Source organism: Stenella coeruleoalba (assembly GCF_951394435.1).
Source record: "Stenella coeruleoalba genome assembly, chromosome: 13".
NCBI classification, from domain to species: Eukaryota; Metazoa; Chordata; class Mammalia; order Artiodactyla; family Delphinidae; genus Stenella; species Stenella coeruleoalba.
In genome coordinates this window covers 72,493,740-72,512,645 of record NC_137159.1, presented here as the reverse complement: position 1 = coordinate 72,512,645, position 18,906 = coordinate 72,493,740, and the positions used below count along the sequence as shown (strand labels likewise).

General features: G+C 41.2%; 1 long non-coding RNA gene across 2 annotated transcripts in view; it reads right to left on the bottom strand.

Moving 5' to 3' along the window:
- The window catches only part of LOC307196012, a 281,422-nt gene that overhangs the window by 95,666 nt on the left and 166,850 nt on the right, over positions 1-18,906 (bottom strand). For both annotated transcript variants that reach the window (XR_013831022.1, XR_013831023.1), the window contains one exon: positions 15,709-15,836. This is a non-coding gene — a long non-coding RNA (uncharacterized lncRNA). The remainder of the gene's footprint in view (positions 1-15,708; positions 15,837-18,906) is intronic.

Sequence of the window (18,906 nt, the reverse complement as noted above, 5' to 3'; positions counted from 1 at the left end):
AAAGGATTAATACTTTGACTCTAACATGAAGCCTACAGAATCCATATTAAAACAACAGTGTAAAATTTCTGCTTATGCCTAAGAAGGAGTAAGAGGAACCAGATTTATCTTCCTACCTGAAGCCAAACAAAAACAAAATAAAAACAAAAAAAGCAAGCAACATACATGAAGCAATGTTTTTAAAGACTCAGTACATCAGGGAATGAAGGATGGTGATCCCTGAAAGAGAAGAAACAAATGAGAAGAGCCTTAGAATTGCCCCAGTTTACTGCCTTGAGAGAGTCTCCAATACATGACCCAAGGAGAGGGAACCTAGGCAGATCCCAGCACACAGCCTGAGTCAAGCAGGTGAAGTTGAAAGTCCAGGGGTCCTGGGCTTTACTCTTATAAGAATTTTTACCATGTGAAATAGTACAATATTACTTGAAGGTAGACTATGAAAACTTAAAGATGTGTTCTGTAATCCTCAAAGAAACTATTAAAATAACTAAACAGAGTTATAGCTATAAGTCAACCAACAAAGAAGATAAAGTAGAATAATTTTAAAATACTCCATTAATACAAAATAAGATTTAAAAAAAAGGAAAAGAAGAACTAAAAATAGATGGAACAAATAGGAAACAAATAGCAAGATGACAGATTTATACTATAATCACATTAAATATAAATGATCTAAACACTCCAGCTGAAAGGTAGAGATTACCAAAACCATACAAAAACAATACAAAGAAAGACAATTTCAGACCAATATCTCACATGAACTTAGACACAAAAATTCTCAACAAAAAATTAGCAAATCAAATCCAATGATGTATAAAAAGAATTATGTCCCATGACCAAATGGGATATATTCCAGGTATGCAAGGCTGGCTAAACATTCAAAAAGCAATCAGTATAGCTCATCATATCAACATGCCAAAGAAGAAAATTCATATGATAATATCAAACGATGCAGAAAAAGTATTTGACAAAATCTAATACCCATTAATGATTTAAAAAAAAAGACTCTCAGCAAATTAGGAATTGAGGGAAATTACCTTAACTTGATAAAGAGCATCTACCAAAAAAACCGACTGCTAATATCATATTTATGGCAAAAGACTGAATGTCAGAAATGGAGAACAGATTAATGGTTGTTAATTAGGAGTTAAAGAAACTCCTTAATTAGGAGTTAAAGAAAAGGGCAGGGTGGGTCAGAGGAAGGGAAAACATGAGATTTTTTTGTCGATGGAACTTTTCTATATTGTGACTGTAGTAGTAAATACATGAAACTATTCAAGTGATAAAACTGCATAGAACTAAAAACATATGTACACACATACATACAAATAAGTACAAGTAAAACAGGAAATCTGGGGCTTCCCTGGTGGCACAGTGGTTGAGAGTCCGCCTGCTGATGCAGGGGACACATGTTTGTGCCCCGGTCCAGGAAGATCCCACATGCTGTGGAGCGGCTGGGCCCGTGAGCCATGGCCGCTGAGCCTGCGCGTCCGGAGCCTGTGCTCCGCAACGGAAGAGGCCACAACAGTGAGAGGCCCGCGTACTGCAAAAAACAACAACAACAACAACAAAACAGGAAATCTGAGCAAGTCTGATGTATCAACATCAATATCCTGGTTTTGATATTGTACTGTAGTTTTGCAAGATGTTACTGAAGGAAATTGAGCAAAGGAAACACAGGATATCTCTGTATCATTTCTTACAACTGCATATAAATCTATAATTAAATCAAAATAAAAGTTTTTAGGGCAGATATTTTTGGATTGGGTAAAAAAAATGCAATACCAAATTTGTGCTACCTATAAGAAAAATATTTTAAATATAAACATAAATGGGTAAATTAAAAAATAAAATATATATGTGTATATATATATATATATATATATATATAGAGAGAGAGAGAGAGAGAGAGAGAGAGAGAGAGAGAGAGAGAGAGAGAGAGAGGGAGAGAGAGAGAGAGAGAGACATCCCTAAGTATCCATAGGGGATTGGTTCCAGGACCCCTATTATACCAAAATCTATGGATGTTCAAGTTCCTTACATAAAATGGCATAGTACAGTCAGCCCTCTGCATCCACAGGTTCTACATCTGTGGATTCAAGCAACCCCAGTCCAGAGTTGGTTTAATCCAGGGATGTAGAACCTGTGGATACAGAGGGTCAACTGTATACACATATTTGTGTGTGAGCATATAACATTAATCAAAATAAAGTTGGATATAACTTTCTGGCTATTAATAACTGGCTATATTAATAGCATATGAAGTAGATTTCAGAGCAACAAAAACTTATCAAAGATACAGAAAAGTCATGTCATATTGGTAAAGGGGTCAATTACCAGAGTCACATAATAATTCTAAATGTTTATGCAACTTATAATGGAGCTTCAAAATACATGAAGCAATAACTGATAAAACTTCAAGAAGAAATAGACAAGTCCACAATTATAGTCAAAGTTGTCAACATTTACCTTCTGATAATTAATAGAACAAGTACAAAGGAAATCAGGAAGGTTATAGAATATCTGAACAATGTCATCATGTATACATGCAAAATGTGTCCACAGATGTTCATAACAGCGTTATTTACAAGAGCAAAAACTGGCAATAACCCAAATGCGTATCAACTGATAAATAAACAAATAATGGTTGATCCATACAATGGAATACTACTCAGCCATAAAAGGAATGAACTACTTATACACATAAACATGGATGGCTGTCAAAATACTTACACTTTGTGGGAAAAGCCAGACAAAAGAGTACCTGGTAACAGATTCAATTTACATAAAACACTCAAAACTGAAAATTTATAGTGGCAGCAGACCCTTAGTTACCAGCAGACATGGGGAGCAGGGAGTGATGGGGATCACAAAAGTCTCCAAGGATCTTTTGTTGATAACAGTTCATTATCTTGAATAGGGGGATAGTTTCCTGGATCCTGTATAAGTCAGGTCTTATCAAATTGTATACTTTAAATATGTAAAGTTTATATTATGTCACCTATATCCCCAAAACACACACAGTATGACCAGCGCCCACCAAGAGGCATCAGTCATTATCCCCAACAATGATCCCTTCTATCCGAGCCAGACCTGTATCTTCACTGTGTCAGACACCTGGAACATCCCTCTCCTTCCTTCCTTCTGTCTCTTCAAACTCTATTTGTCCTTCAAAGTCCAGAACAAGTCCTACCTCCTCCAGGAAACCTTTCAGGACCTCTGTCCCTCACTGCACATATAGACTACAACTGTTCTATATGAGAGTATCTTCATCATCCAAATAGAGGTTGAGCTCCCTGAAACCAGGAACCATGTCATCAGCATCTTTCTTCTACCTGCATAGGCCTGAGTCCAAGAAGCCTCAGTTGATACCTGTTGATTATTTGGTTGATGAATCTTTCACTGACAGGTCTCCCTCATGAGGCTACTCTTCACTCTGTGATGACATGTCATTAATTTTAAAAAGGGAAGAACATCTTCTGTGCTTTTGGCCTTTGCCTCTGCCAGGGACCACTGGTGTTTCCAATCAGAGCATGCCTCTGGAAGGGTCCTGTGTGCTGGCTCATGTAAGAACTCCCTGCAGCTGGCTACAGTGCTGAGCTTGCTGCAGAAAACCAGAGAACCAAGGGCTGCTTTGGTCCACTCTGTGCTTCACATATCCCAGAGGTTCAGCAACGTTTGCAAAGAAGCCATGCACTACTGTGATGTTACTACAGCCTCAGAACATAAGAAAATGTCTAGTGCCGACTAAGTTCTTGTCCAGATGAATAAACCAAGGCCAGGGAGATCATGTGGGCAGTTTTGGGTTACTCACTGAACCTTGCTTCTTCATTCTTACTTTCTTTGTGTTTGGGGCTTGTCTCAAGTGAAGAGATCATAAGATAAACAGAAGGACAGACCTCCCATTCCCTGTTGCTTCACTAGACCAGAAAAGGGTCATCACAAGGTTTCCATGCTCTTCTACAGATGTTTCATGATAAAATTTCCCATCACTTGGTTAAAAGTAATTTCTTTAGCACCTCACACTCCAATCAACTGTTCTTTTTGTTTTTTTAAAAAAAGAAAAAAGTCAATAGGCTTACAGCCTTAGAAGTGGATAAAGATATTAGCAGGAGGCCTGCTGGTTCCAAGAGTAGTAGACAAATAATGATCAATAGTTTTTATCTCCTAATGACTGGATGGCGATTGGGTAGCCTCCAGCTAAGAACTTCATTGACAACTACAATGTTGCTTCAAGGAGGGAGGGGAAGTGTACCTTCCAGAAACTCCTGGATCTCAGTCACCACAATCCTAGCAATTGAGTTGAACTGGATTCTTTTCTCTGCACCTTGTAATCACCAAGTTCTTCTCTAAAATTGTCCCCACCTTCCATCCCTGCAGACTCTGCTCAGAAATCACCTCAAACATGTCTGATAGCAGACAAAGAGGTCTTGGTCCATGAAAATTATGTGTATCCTATTATGTCCTCCCTGGAGATCTTTACGGGGGTCCCTAACACCACTCATGTCTACAGTAAGTCCCCTACACACAAGCCTTCAAGCTGCGAACTTTCAAAGATGCAAACGTGAGTTCGCATGTCCAATCACATAAGTTAGTTCATATGTGTGGCATACACTGTCACGCGCGTACATCCTCTACAAACGGCTCTGCTTTTGTGTACTTTACTGTGCAGTACTGTATAGAGTACCATAGTACGGTATCTCTATTTCAAACCCAGGATGTCCGGAAGCAAGCGTAAAAGCAGTGGTGATTAGCTGGTACCACTGTACTTTTCAAGGTACTGTACTGTAAAATTAAAAATGGTCTTTTTATTTTTTGTGTTTGTTCGTTTTTTATGTATTATCTGTATAAAAAGTATTAAAACCTATTCTAGTACAGTACTATATAGCCAATTGTGTGAGTTGGGTACCTAGGCCAACTTTGTTGGATTTACAAACAAATGGGACTTTCGAATGCACTCTCGTAATAGAACTCATTCGTACGTAGGGGACTTACTGTGTTTCAAACTCTACAGTGAGGATTGAGCATCCTTCATTAGCTGTCCTCTGATTCCTCCATCTTTGTCAACAATCTCCCTCATGCATCAGCCAAGACATGGAACATACTTGCTTTCCACCTCCCTTCCTCCTTGCCTTTGCCGAACTGGCTGCCTCCAGCTAACAGGTTCTTTCCTAGTGACCCATATCGGCCATTTTCACAAATTTTCACTCAGAAGCTCCACCAGATAGCGCGCTGATTAACTCCACCTCATCCTGATGGTATCTTTCCTCCCTGCTCTTCCCCATTTCCCGATACAGACTGTTCAATGCCATCTCATTCGGGGATAACACTGCTGCGGGATTGGTGATATTCCCTGTAGAACGAATTCTCCAATTAATTCTCCAGTGAGAGGAAAGAAAATGTCTCTTGGGCAGCAGAGGCACACGATAGCATTTGGCACGTTTGTGAGTGAAGGCATGGAGCACATTCGTGCGGATACCACATAGCCTAGCAGTGCATTTCCTCTAGTACGTCAAATGGAATGCCAATTCTCCAGGATGTTAATGGGGACCACTGTTTTCTCTACATGGAGTTCCATGACCAAATAAGCATGGTCAATGTTAAATTAAAGAAAGTTGAAAAGTTTACTGCTGAAAGTCTCACAGTCTTCCACATGTTCAGATGAAAAATTCTCTCCAAGAGGGAGGTATATTGTACATCATGTCCAACTTATATGATCATGGAGTCCTTTATGCACAGAGTATCGCACAAGGTTATAGCAGTCCAGGAAGCAGTCTTTGGGAAATATTCCCCTAAAACATTCAGCTCACAGGTTCACTTCATTCTGCTGAATGAGGATCTATTCTTTCCAGAGCCTCGGTTTAGTGATTCAGATCAGCTTTTCTTTGCCTAATTCTCACATGGCCCCAGTGTGCCATGTCAGTCTGTGCCAGAAGAAGAAGGAGAAGGAGAAGGAGGAGAAGGGGAAGGGGAAGGGGAAGGGGAAGGGGAAGGGGAAGAGGAAGGGGAAGGGGAAGGAGAAGGAGAAGGGGAAGGGGAAGGGGAAGGGGAAGAGGAAGAGGAAGGGGAAGGGGAAGAGGAAGAGGAAGAAGAGGAAGAAGAAGGAGAAGAAGAAGGAGAAGAGGAAGAGGAAGAGGAAGAAGTAGAAGAAGAAGAAGGAGGAGGAGGTGGAGGAGGGGGAGGAGGACGGGGAGGAGGAGGAGGGGAGGGGGAGGAAGAAGAAATGAAAGTCAAAAATATCAGCAAGCATTGAAATTATTCCACAATAAGATTAAAGCATGAACACCTTCCGGCACCAAGCCAAAAGGCAGAAAGCAGAATTATATCTAAAAGTCAAGCTGCACCCCTACCACCTGTTCAACAATCAATATGCCATTACCCTGTCTACGGAAGTGGTTTGCAAGTAGCCATTCCCAGGCTGCAACAGAGGCAAAGGCAGGATTGGAGAACTACTTTGAATACTTTACCATCCCAAAGTAGAAACTTAGGATTCTGGACACAGGCCTGGGGGAAGCATGGGCTGCATGACCTATGCTGGCTGTAAGCAAATGTAATCACACCATCCAATTAAACCATGAAGACAGCCACGGAGCCAACTGAATCCTTTTCATGGCTGAGGGGAGCTGGGACTGAGATACCAAACTGGACCGTCCTCTCTTATTTTTTGAAAATCAGAGTTGCCTGTTCCTTTGCATAAGCACTCTAGCCCAAATAAATGGCTAAGAAAACACACAACACCTATCAAGAGGTGGCCACAGAAAAATGAGATATCTGTGTTATAGGCAAGAGTGCTGTAGGAAATAGGAGGATTTACACCAGAAAAGAGGAAATTCAGAGTATAAAACTGAATGTCTTCCTATGTCTGAACAGCTCTCATGTCAGGAGTATCATTTGTGTCATTATGGAGTCGGTTACAAGGGGGTCAATTTGGACTTGATAGTAAGAAAACTTTCTAACTCTGTGCAGATGTCAGCAAGGGTTATGTTGCTCTTTAGGATCTGTAAAGATTGCCTTGGGCAACAATTCAGTGGGTTTTGAAAAATCAAATTGCCTTTCTAAGAATCACTAATGTGTATGTCCATGTGGGAAGGGAGGCTGGATTTATACATCTCTGAGTTTCCTTCTGAAACTAAGACTACGTGTGTCAAGTGTGCCCTTTGTGCTCCAGCAAGAGAGGTGAATATACCAGAGAAGATTTTTACATGTGTGAACCACACTGAGAGGTATCCATTGGCACCAACTCGCCTCAGAAAATCTCCTGCATGGAGAGGTAGGCAAGGTCTGACTTAGTCATGCATATGGGACTCTGCCATTCAGTGTGGGATGAACATAAAAGCTCTTGAAGCTCTGACCTGAGAATACATGCCAGCAGCTTCTAGAAGTTCAGAAGTATTCTACTAGCATGTGACTTCTGTTTAATGGAAGGAAGAAACTTTCAATCAAAATAGCTCAGCAAGTTCACACTTGACATTACCACCCTGGTTCCAAATGTGCAGGAGTGATCTATTAAAACAACACAAAAATATCACTGGGCTCACAAACAAGTAAATGTCTTCATGGATGAGAAACACAACAGCAATTCCAAAACATAAACAGCTCTGAAGTCACAGACCCAGACCAAGGCAATGGTAACTAGGATTTCAATGCCTCTGGGACAACAAGGGGCTAGAAGCAGGCTCACTGCCTAAAGCTAGACGGTGGATTGCCCCACAACATTCCCTGCAACACATGCGCTCATCACTTGAGAAAGGAAGAAGAAAGCAATACGAATCCAGCCCCAAGATCAGGAACTAAGCAAGATACCCACTAGCTCAGGAAGAGGGCTAGTAATTTCCCTGATCACACAACTGGGGTGGAAATAAATACCACCATTATAGGACCTGTTCAGGATCAGGGTTAGGCTTATGGAATGATAACCACATAGCCACTCAGATAGGAGTGAGCATTAGCAGGAGAAAAGAGAGCATTAGCAGGAGAAAAGAGGAAGAGAGCATTAGCAGGAGAAAAGAGAAAAGAGATTTATGGAGCCATAAATCAAAATTCCAACCATGTAAAGAAATACAACACTAGGAAATAAAACAAACGTACAGCGTCATTGAGACCAAAAAAAACAATCTATATCCCTTATATTCCTTTATTGAAGCATGGAAATAAGTATGTCTAGGTGGATTAATGAAAGAATAGCACCCTTTAAATGAGCAAAAATTATGGTAAAAGGCAAAAATGAAACAAAAAAATGATATGGAAATGAATGGGTAAGAAGTTTTATAAATGAAAATTATAGTAATGGATATAAATGAATTTTTAAAGCAATAAACGGGATAAAATCTAGCCTGAAAACAGGTGAAAGCAAGTTAGTGATGGAAAAGATGGTGCTGAGAAGTCTACCCAGAGGCTGTGCAGAGAGAAAAAATAAGAACTGTGGAACATCCATTAGGAAAGATGGAGTAAAATAAGAGGCACAAACATGGGTTAAATGAGTCTTCCAGAAGAAGAGAATGGAGGGAATGGCATAGAAACAATATTTATTTATTTATTATTATTATTTTGTTAACATCTCTATTGGAGTATAACTGATTTACAATGGTGTGTTTGTTTCTGCTTTATAACAAAGTGAATCAGCTATACATATACATATGTTCCCATATCTCCTCCCTCTTGCGTCTCCCTCCCACCCTCCCTATCCCACCCCTCTAGGTGGTCACAAAGCACCGAGCTGATCTCCCTGTGCTATGCAACTGCTTCCCACTAGCTATTTTACATTTGGTAGTATTTATAAGTCCATGCCACTCTCTCACTTCATCCCAGCTTACCCTTCCCCCTACCCATATCCTCAAGTCCATTCTCTAAGTCTGTGTCTTTATTCCTGTCCTGCCCCTAGGTTCTTCAGAACGTTTTTTCTTTTTTTTTAGATTCCATATATATGTGTTAGCATATGGTATTTGTCTTTCTCTTTCTGACTTACTTCACTCTGTAGGACAGACCCTAGGTGCCTCCACCTCACTACAAATAACTCAATTTCGTTTCTTTTTATGGCTGAGTAATATTCCATTGTATATATGTGCCACATCTTCTTTATCCATTCATCTGTTGATGGACACTTAGGTTGCTTCCATATCCTGGCTATTGTAAATACAGCTGCAATGAACATTGTGGTACATGACTCTTTTTGAATTATGGTTTTCTCAGGGTATAGGCCCAGTAGTGGGATTGCTGGGTCATATGGTAGTTCTATTTGTAGTTTTTTAAGGAACCTCCACACTGTTCTGCATAGTGGCTGTATCAATTCACATTCCCACCAGCAGCGCAAGAGGGTTCCCTTTTCTCCACACCATCTCCAGCATTTATTGTTTCTAGATTTTTTGATGATGGCCATTCTGACTGGTGTGAGGTGATACCTCATTGTAGTTTTGATTTGCATTTCTCTAATGATTAGTGATGTTGAGCATTCTTTCATGTGTTTGTTGGCAATCTGTATATCTTCTTTGGAGAAATGTCTGTTTAGGTCTTCTGCCCATTTTTAGATTGGGTTGTTTGTTTTTTTGATATTGAGTTGCATGAGCTGCTTGTAAAGTTTGGAGGTTAATCCTTTGTCAGTTGTTTAATTTGCAAATATTTTCTCCCATTCTGAGGGTTGTCTTTTCATCTTATTTATGGTTTCCTTTGCTGTGCAAAAGCTTTTAAGTTTCATTAGGTCCCATTTGTTTATTTTTATTTCCATTTCTCTAGGAGGTGGGTCACAAAGGATCTTGCTGTGATTTATGTCATAGAGTGTTCTACCTATGTTTTCCTCTAAGAGTTTTATAGTGTCTGACCTTACATTTAGGTCTTTAATCGAAACAATATTTAAAAGCTGAGAATTTTCCAGAATTAGACAAAAACAGAAATCTTGAGAACAAAGTTTCCCTCCACTTATCAGAAGGGGAAAAATAAAAATAAATCTATACCTAGACATATCATAGTGAAACTACAGAGCATTAAAAGTAATAAGAAGGATCTTAAAATCTACCTTTAGAAAGAGCTATCAAATTTAGTTGACAGCAGGCATCCCAAAGTCAAATTTAGATACCAGATGACAAAGGAGTAACATACTCAAAATGGTGAAGGAAAAACACTTTGTAGTGTTTATATCCAGCTAAACTATTATTTTGGAAAAAAGGCAAAATAAAGTTACTTTTCAGACATATAAAATTGAAATCAGATGGAAGATAGGATACATAGGAAATAGCTGTGAGCAGAAAACTGATATGGTATATCATTAAAAATAAACACTTATCTAATATATATGTCACTATAAAAATATACTGCCTGTTGGTTCAAAACCTGGCCCCCAGACACAGAGGGCAAGGAGAGGTGGAAGAAAGAGGCAGACCTCTCCAGAGTTGGGTAGGTGCAGGTTTAATAAGCAAGGGACTTACATACAAGGCTTGGGCAGCTGTAAAATGAATAGATCTCTGCACGCACCTGCCACAATCTGAAAAGTTTATAGAGAGGCATTAACTAGGTTCGTAAGTATTCAGTCCAGATGGTCTCAACCACACCTTACACTCTCAAGGCTACATCCTCGAAACCTGCTCCCTCTGGGAGAATGTGGGGTGAAATGTACATTCCGAGGACAGGGGAGGGGTGAGGAGCCTCCTATTGCCTGGGTCCAGCTTGGAGATCAACCAAGAGTCACATCCTCTCAATGACCTCCTCCAACACTGCCCCATTATCCTGAAATAAAATTTGTAGACAATATAATCTTTCCTTTACACACAACTTCAAAAATATCTGTAGGCAAACTCTCAGGTGGCAAGCAACCAGGGCTGGAGGAGGAGGAATCTTCCAGCATGTGAGGAGCAGCGGGAGTTGGCAGTGCTTGGCTGAGGAAATGGCTCCTGTGATTGGAAGACTGGTTACTTACAAGGTGATTGAGAAATAAGTCAATAAAGTAAGAATGTGCAAGCCAGGTTTCTCATTGTTGAGAATGGAGGTACAAGTATGGAAAGGAGAAGTCTAGAATAAACCTCACAATGTGAGATTGTATTTAGGGATACTGATGTAAAGTTACGGTTCCTAATAGATAGATAAATATACATGTACATAGCAGTAGACATAGATATGTAGTGAGAGAGAGAGAGAAGAAGAGAGGAGAGATCGATTCTAGCTCTGTCTGCTGAGAAGGCCTGGAAGCAAGACAAACAAGCAGCAATGAACACACCCAGCACCAGATCCTGGTTTCTAAAGGGCACCAGGGATTCCTGGAAAAATGGCTGATTCCAAGGCTGTGGCAGGGAACCAAGCCTGGACCATCTTGTGATGGAATGATAGGAACGTGCCTAAAAGATGCAGAATCCAGCTTGACAGGTGTTCTACCAGCCAAGTTGAAAACAACTTGGGCATCAAAATAAATGCCAATGGTAAGGGATTATAACCCACTGAATAAAATAGGAACTCATAAGTACATACATCTATACATAGTAGTTCTACCTTACATAGAAATGCCAACTCGTAAGTATAGAAGGCACCATGCAATTAGAAAATTGCCATTGGACAACTGATTCAGGCAAGATTCATCAGTAGATTCTAGGGTGAAGGTTTGATAAGGAAGAGCATATGTACATAGTATCACAGGATCTGCTCTTAAAAATACCTACTAATTAGCTTTACAATGGAGAAACCTGATGGTTACCATTTTAACTAAGTGATAAAAGTTCACTGTTTTATCCTTATCAGTAATGGGAAAACCAATATCATGCGTCTTCTGAAATTACACACTGAGAAGAACATAACATCACCTCTGTGACGTTCCTGCCAAAAATGCACAACCTGAAATCTATTGATGAGGAAACCCCAGGCAATGCCCAACTGTGGAGCCATCTACCAAGTAACTGTCCTAGCCCCTTTAAAAACATCAAGGCCATGGAAGACCAGGATGACAGAGGAACCGCTACAGATTGAAGGAGACCAGAAAGCCATATGACAACTAAATGAAACGAGTGTACCTGAACTGGCTCCTGCGTCCATAAAGAGCATTACTGGGACAAGCTAGGCCTGTGAATGGGAACTGTGGTCGTGTATATGTGATGGTAGTAAGATATCAATGTCAATTTCCTGATTGCAAGAGGTGTAATGTGGTCTTAGAGGAGAGTGTCCTTGTTCTTAGGAAATACATACTAAAGTCCTTAGAGACAATAGGGTATCCCTGTGCACTTAATCTCATATGTATTAGGGAAAAAAAGAGAAATGTGTGTCTTTATACATAGATATACAGAGAGAGATTGGTAAGGCAAATGTCATAGTGTGTTCTAGAGGAAAAGGTACAAAATAGTATTACAGAACAACTGAATGAAAAGGAAAACACTTAGAAGGAGGTTGAATTTTAGATCAACTGAACAATATATAAATTTCCAACTGATATTTAGCAAATTGACCTTGAACCAAGACATGAGCCATCTAGGGGAAAGCCCGAAACGGGAAGTTGGTTGCCCATGCTGACCCACAAAGGGGCTTCCTTTGTGCCAGAAACTGACCTGCACCAAGGCTGTTCCTCAGAGCTTCTCATCAGAGCCCTGTCAGAACCAACGTTCCCTTTTTATAACAAGCTTTTAATAATGACCCGACTTGAAAGTCATGGATAATATATCTGACCCACATCACTTTTTACAATAGAAATATATTGTCCTAAGTAAATGGAGTGATTAAAGTAAATAATCTACAATGAAATGCATAACTCAATATGTAAGGGATCATGCCTATACCGGAAGACATTAAGTCATGAGGTGTTCACATCTATATCTGAAAGAATCATCATGAAGGTGATACCTAAAAATGCAGGCTAATCAAGTGTCTTGTATTTACGACTCATTCTCGGAGTGCTATTTCTATCAGTGAGTTCATTTTTCAAAATGGTGAGCAACTCCTGGTAAAGTTCTAAGCAAAACAAAGTATATCCTCACCCCATTTCACAACAGAACTGTATTCTTAGGAAAAAAGCAGCAGCAATTTAAAACATGCAAAGACAAATACCAATATAACGTACTAACTAGAATGTCATGGAGAAATACATGGGAAAGAATGTATGAAATAGCACTTCTTTCAATCTGTAAACACTCAGGAGGATGACTAACTAGAAGACATAGCGAAATGGCCAGACGCTTGTGTCTTTACATAGCCTTACCAGGAATGAGACAGCTAGAAGCACAGATTGCTACAATCTGTGGGCAATTCCGATACCATGAGAGGCGTTGCCATCAGTGACAATGATTTTCCATGATGGGAAGGATGTGAGCAATTCCTGATAAATTTTTGAACATCATAACGTGCAATATTTTCTCAATTTACACAGTAGATATTGTCCCTGGGAAAGTCAGTGCAGATCAGCGTTATACACAAAACACTTTGTGTTATATGTAGAACAGTTAAGACCTAGGCTCAGCTAATTGACAAAAGTGTTTTCACCTACACCAGCATCCACTGAGATATTCACAATTCATGCAGGATGTGGGACAATTCCTCATGTACAGGACACATCCTCCCCCTCCTGTCCACATCACTGGATAAACCAAAGGCCTCCTCAGAGGCAGAACTTCTCCAAAGGTCAAGAAGTCTTCCTAAATGACCAGTTAGGTCAGAACAGAACTATAAGCACGTGGTCTACAGATTTTTGGACCCCCTGTCCCAGCCAACACCAAGGCTAAGGAAGGTTGGACATTTGAGCTCAGAGCACCTGCTTTAAGCCCCTTCTGCAGTAATGTATCCACCACAGGCAACTGATAAAACTTCATGAATGAATGAGCAGGTCACTTTTCTGATTTGCTATAACAAGCAATACAGATGCTGTCTGGAAAGAGGTCAGCAGGATCAAGTAAATCCAAGTGTAAATAAAAAACGGAACATGCCCTCAGATGCACAGTTAGAAACAGTCAAGTGCTGCAACAGAGCCAAGATTCAAAGGCCTCCTTGGAAGCTGCTGCGGTCACTTCTCTGCTATTAGGCAGCTCCAACTTTCTCAGGTTTGAGGGTCAGTGCCAATTCTGCTGGCTTGCTGGAAAGAGGTCCCCAAGCCACACATAAAAGCTAAAAGGTATTACAGGGTTCTCCTCAAAGCAGAAAGGTGGGTGAGGGGAGATCTTTCTGGAACTTTCCCCCAACTTGGCTGGATGGGCTTCACTGAGCACCGTAAGTGGTCACAGAGACCAGGCCCCTAAAATCACAGAGTCAGCAGGAGCAGAACCACAGATTCGTTCATCTTTGTTTTTTGAATTTGATGTAAAATCCTGAGTGCCTAACATCTTATAGGTGTTCAAAAATTCATAACTATGATCGTTATTTCTTTTATTTTCTGTTCGTGGACAAGCAAAAAATTAATAGCCTCTCAGCTATTTCCTGGGACTCCAAATTCAGTATTTACAAGATGAAACTAGGTCTGGGAATCTCTGAAGCTTATTTTCACCTGATACACATTTTACTGTCAATCTTTCCACGTGTCTTTTACCAAATATTTTAAACGCAGCAAACCCAAAGCAATTTAAGCAATTAAGTGCACTGAATAGAAGTAATTTCCCAAAGATAGAGCCAAACGGATTATGAGCATGAATAAAAGATCACAAACCAGATACCTCTTGGAGATCCACCTCCAGATGGAGAAGGGAAGACTCTCCTCTTTCTTTTCCACAACACTTGGATCCATCAAAAATGCATCAAAAAAAATTTGGTCTCTCCTCTTTCCTATTTTTCAAATATCCTCCTACCTGTGGGGGAGCATGAGGGCCAGTGGAAAAGGCCCCTGACTGAAGCTTCTTTTGCCTGACCGCCTGGTGTAGCTCACCCTCAGCGGAAGTTCAGTGAGAGACCTTTGCCCCTCACACCAAATAGAAATGTCTTCATGAATCAATAACTGATCTCAATTCAGTCCTCTGAGTAAATCTCTCCTTCCTCACATCTCCACCTGTTAGTATCCCTGCCAGGCACAATTTTGGGTGCAGCTGGGGTCTCTTCCAGATCCCTCCAAGGGCTGGAGTCACTGGACACTGAGTACACAGATCTATTGCTTTTATTTCAGGAAAGAATGTTTATTTTCAGCAACTGCATCTCTTATGGAACTAGACGACCCAGAAACTCTAGGAAAGCCATTCAACAAAGGCACGTCTGAATCTTGTAACACTGACACAAAACAGATGGACCCCTGTTTTCTCCGTTCCATTCAGCATAAACCAGGAGTAGTTCTTTTCCTTCTTTGTGCTGATTTCTGCTCTCAGCTAGACCAGTTAGCCCTGTGAATGAATAGGGAGCGGAAGACTCGATCATGGCAGTAGCCAGGGGGTCAGCTCTTCAGACTGACAGCCCCCTGCGCCCAGCCTAATGAGCATCTCGGGCTGTGTTCTTCTCACTCGTGTCACTATGTTAACTCTGGTGTGTGTGTGTGTGTGTGTGTGTGTGTGTGTGTGTGTGTGTGTGTGTGTGTGTGTGTGTGTGTGTGTGTGTGTGTGTGTGTTTTGCCTCCCCAGACCTAAGGGCAGAGATGTTTTATAAAAATCTGTCTTCCCTACCACCATAGCTCTCAAAACAAGGAATGACACACATTAGCAACCTAAATCATGTTGAACAAAGGAATGAATGAAATAAAGTACTTCTGGCTGTATTCCCAACACTGAAAAAATAACTGCAAGCATATGTCCACCCAGCACACTTGCTGAAATGTCTCCATGAGATTCAGATACTCACCGCTGAGCCCACAACCCTTGAGCCTCTCTCTCTCTTTGTGCAAAATGAGAAGAAACCAGGTGTCCTCACTAATCTCCTCCAGTGCCAGGAAACAAGGGGTGCAGTCTCCACAGATGTGCCCACTGACCCTGAGAGAAGGAGGAGAAATTATTGAAATAAATGCCAACTTTGAAAAGCATCCCGCAAATGCAAAAATACTCTTATGCTACCCAGCAGGCTTGTGGGATATAGCAGGTGGCATACATCACTGTAGACCATAAACACACACACACACACACACGCACACACACACGTGTAATGCCAGGACAAATAATGAGCCTTGATGCTATGGCCACATCAGTCCAAAACCTTTGAGTCACAAAGAGACTGGGAAACTGTATCTGGGATATGTCTTACTAAACCTATTAGCTAGGACTGGGAAGTAATCTAAATAGTTGTGGACTGTTTCAGAAGAATCTGTTGTGAAGGAGATACATCTATGGGTTACTTAGTATTAAACTTCCCATCAGGGAGGGCACCTCCTGGCTGGCTCACCATCAGACCAAAGCCCTGGCAACACTCGTAGGCACTACTCTCCCAGTTCTCAGTTCACCAACACTTTCTTTTCTGACCGTGAAGAGGGAAGTTCTTGGAGTTCTAAGTGTGCAGAGGTCCCAAGAGAGGGGCATGACTTCCAAGAATCAGAAACAACAGAAAGAGATGAACAAATCTAGGCAAGAAGGCAAGTCAAGAAGGATTCGAGCCAGTCAGCCATCAGAGAGCCAGCCAATAAACCGGGAAGGGCTTTTGTTTGACCCACCCTCCCAGTCCACCACACACACACCACAGGTTTGAATTCCATTGGTGAACACAGACTGGACTTGACTATGATCCCACCACATACCATAGTGCAATATTCGCTATTGGGCACCTGATCCGTAGTCCTAAAATATCAGGCGTTCCGTAGATACAAAATCATCCAGTATGAATTAAGCTAAGACATTTGTAACAGGTGTGATTGACATTATAAGATGCCTTAGTCACTGTTAACAATGAGCCTGCAAGTCAAGCCAACTCTTGAGTTTATGACGAATGACTGATTAGGAGAGAGATTTAAAGGGTACTAGCTAACACTGGAAATGAAGTACGATGGGCAGCCTGAAGTTTCTGTATCTGTGAGAAGATACTCAGTATTCAGCACCAACAGAACAATACAATCAAGCTTTGTGTTTTTCTTTCTTTTTTTTTTTTTCCACAAACCAGAGCAAGGCGTCTTAGGAAACAGGTGCCAAAGAATAGATGTGTCCTGAAGCAAAATTACTCAGTATAGTCCATAGAGGTCAGATGTGCACTGAAGAGCAACTAAGCATGGGAGAGATTCAAAAAGACCCTGGGAAGCAGAAGACCTGGTGAATAAAGCTTGGAATTTGTATCAAACTCCGACATCGTATAAAAGAGCAACAGAAATGAAACGGGAGCATTTTCTTAAAACTGCAACCAACCTGGAAGTTGCCCGGAGTTGACCAAGCTGCAAGAATGACCATAACTAGAACAAGCCCAATGCAGGAAGGGTTGTACTTGAGTGGGTGTATAATCACGGATGTGCAGGGTCTCGCTACATGAATGAGAATGAATTCATCTCGTGCATGAATGAGAGACAAATGTAATAGGGAATGCATCTGTTGAAAACAGGAATTCCATCCTTGAGCTCTAAGTGATGCTCTTTTCCACAATTAGAACCACCAAATCCCCAGAAGGTTTTGACAAACTCCCACATAGCTTTCTGTTGGCAAAGAGGGGAAATAGTGAGGCCAGAACATGAAGGAATTCCAGTGTGTACTATATAATGAAGTGTGAACTACAGTATCACCGCTAAATGACATTTATCTTAAGCACCCAAGCCCTGAACACGTATATCCACCAGAGAATTTTTTTCCATGAATATACCTCCCCCTGCCTCCTAAGGTTGGTTCTAGGCATCTGGTTCTAAATGTTCACTTCTGTTGATTCCTGACTCCCCCACCTCAAAAAATGAATCCTCTCCCAAGAGCTGATGGGTCCCTTATACAAACAGACTTCTCGTTAATGCGCCTCACCAGTCCACCACGCATACTCAAGCACACATGATAAACTTGAACTCCATGGGTGAGCTCAGACTGGACTCAATCTATGGCCCACCACACAGTATTTACTAAAGCTTGCTGAGCTCAGATTTGGGGGACAAGAAGAGGGGCAGATGAATGTGTCCTAAGGTAAATTTGGTAAGGATAACCCACAGAAGCCAGATGTGTCCAGGAGAGACAAAAGGCACAACAGAAGGAAGGAGGGGAGGAGGAGACGGGGCAGGGCCTCTGTCCTATGGGAAATTCAAAGAGCAATTAGGGGGAAAAGATGTACTCATGAGACCAAAGCAATTCAATGCTGAGTGTATGGTATACAATAGGGGTTCTTTACCCTGGCTGTACATTAGAGTCATTGGAGAGCTTTTAGAAAACAGTTATCCTGGCCTCACCCCAAAAGATTCTAATTCAATTGTTCTGGGGTGAGATGCAGACAACAATATCATCTAACAGCTCTCTGGGTGTTTCTAATGTACAGCCGTGGTTGACATGCATTTATTCCAACTACAGAATCTGTAAGAGCTCAGATGAGAGGAAGAATCCTGAGGGTAGGAGCAATCAGGAAAGCTTCCCAGAGGGATAGGTAGGGAAGGAAAAAAGAACCAGGACTGTAGGGTAACAAGGGGAGAGGAGGTCTGGAACATGTCTGATTATGAAGGCTTTGAACACCAAGCTCAATAGTGCAAACTTGATCTGATAGACAATAGAAAGAAATGAGGGTCCCTAAGGTGGGCTGGTACATCCACATACACATGACAGTTTTCAAGTCACAGGGCATTTTTCCATCCATGGTCTTGTTTGTCCTTTCAACAACAATAGAGATAGGCAAGCAGGGAAAACATAAACATATCCATTTTACCAATGAGGAAATGGAGACTCATAGAGTTTGAGTGACTCAGTAAGAGTAGTGTTTTCAGAAAACTAGTCCAGTGATAGCATGCAGCGTGAATTACAGTGCGGGAGAGGTCCTGGAGAACACGGATGCCTTCCCATAAATGGGAGATAATACCAGTCCACAGCCTGGGAGAAGCCTTGGGAAACACAGCAGAGAGGGGGTCTAAGAGTCACCTTACTGCCATGCATCCCTCTATTTGTGTTT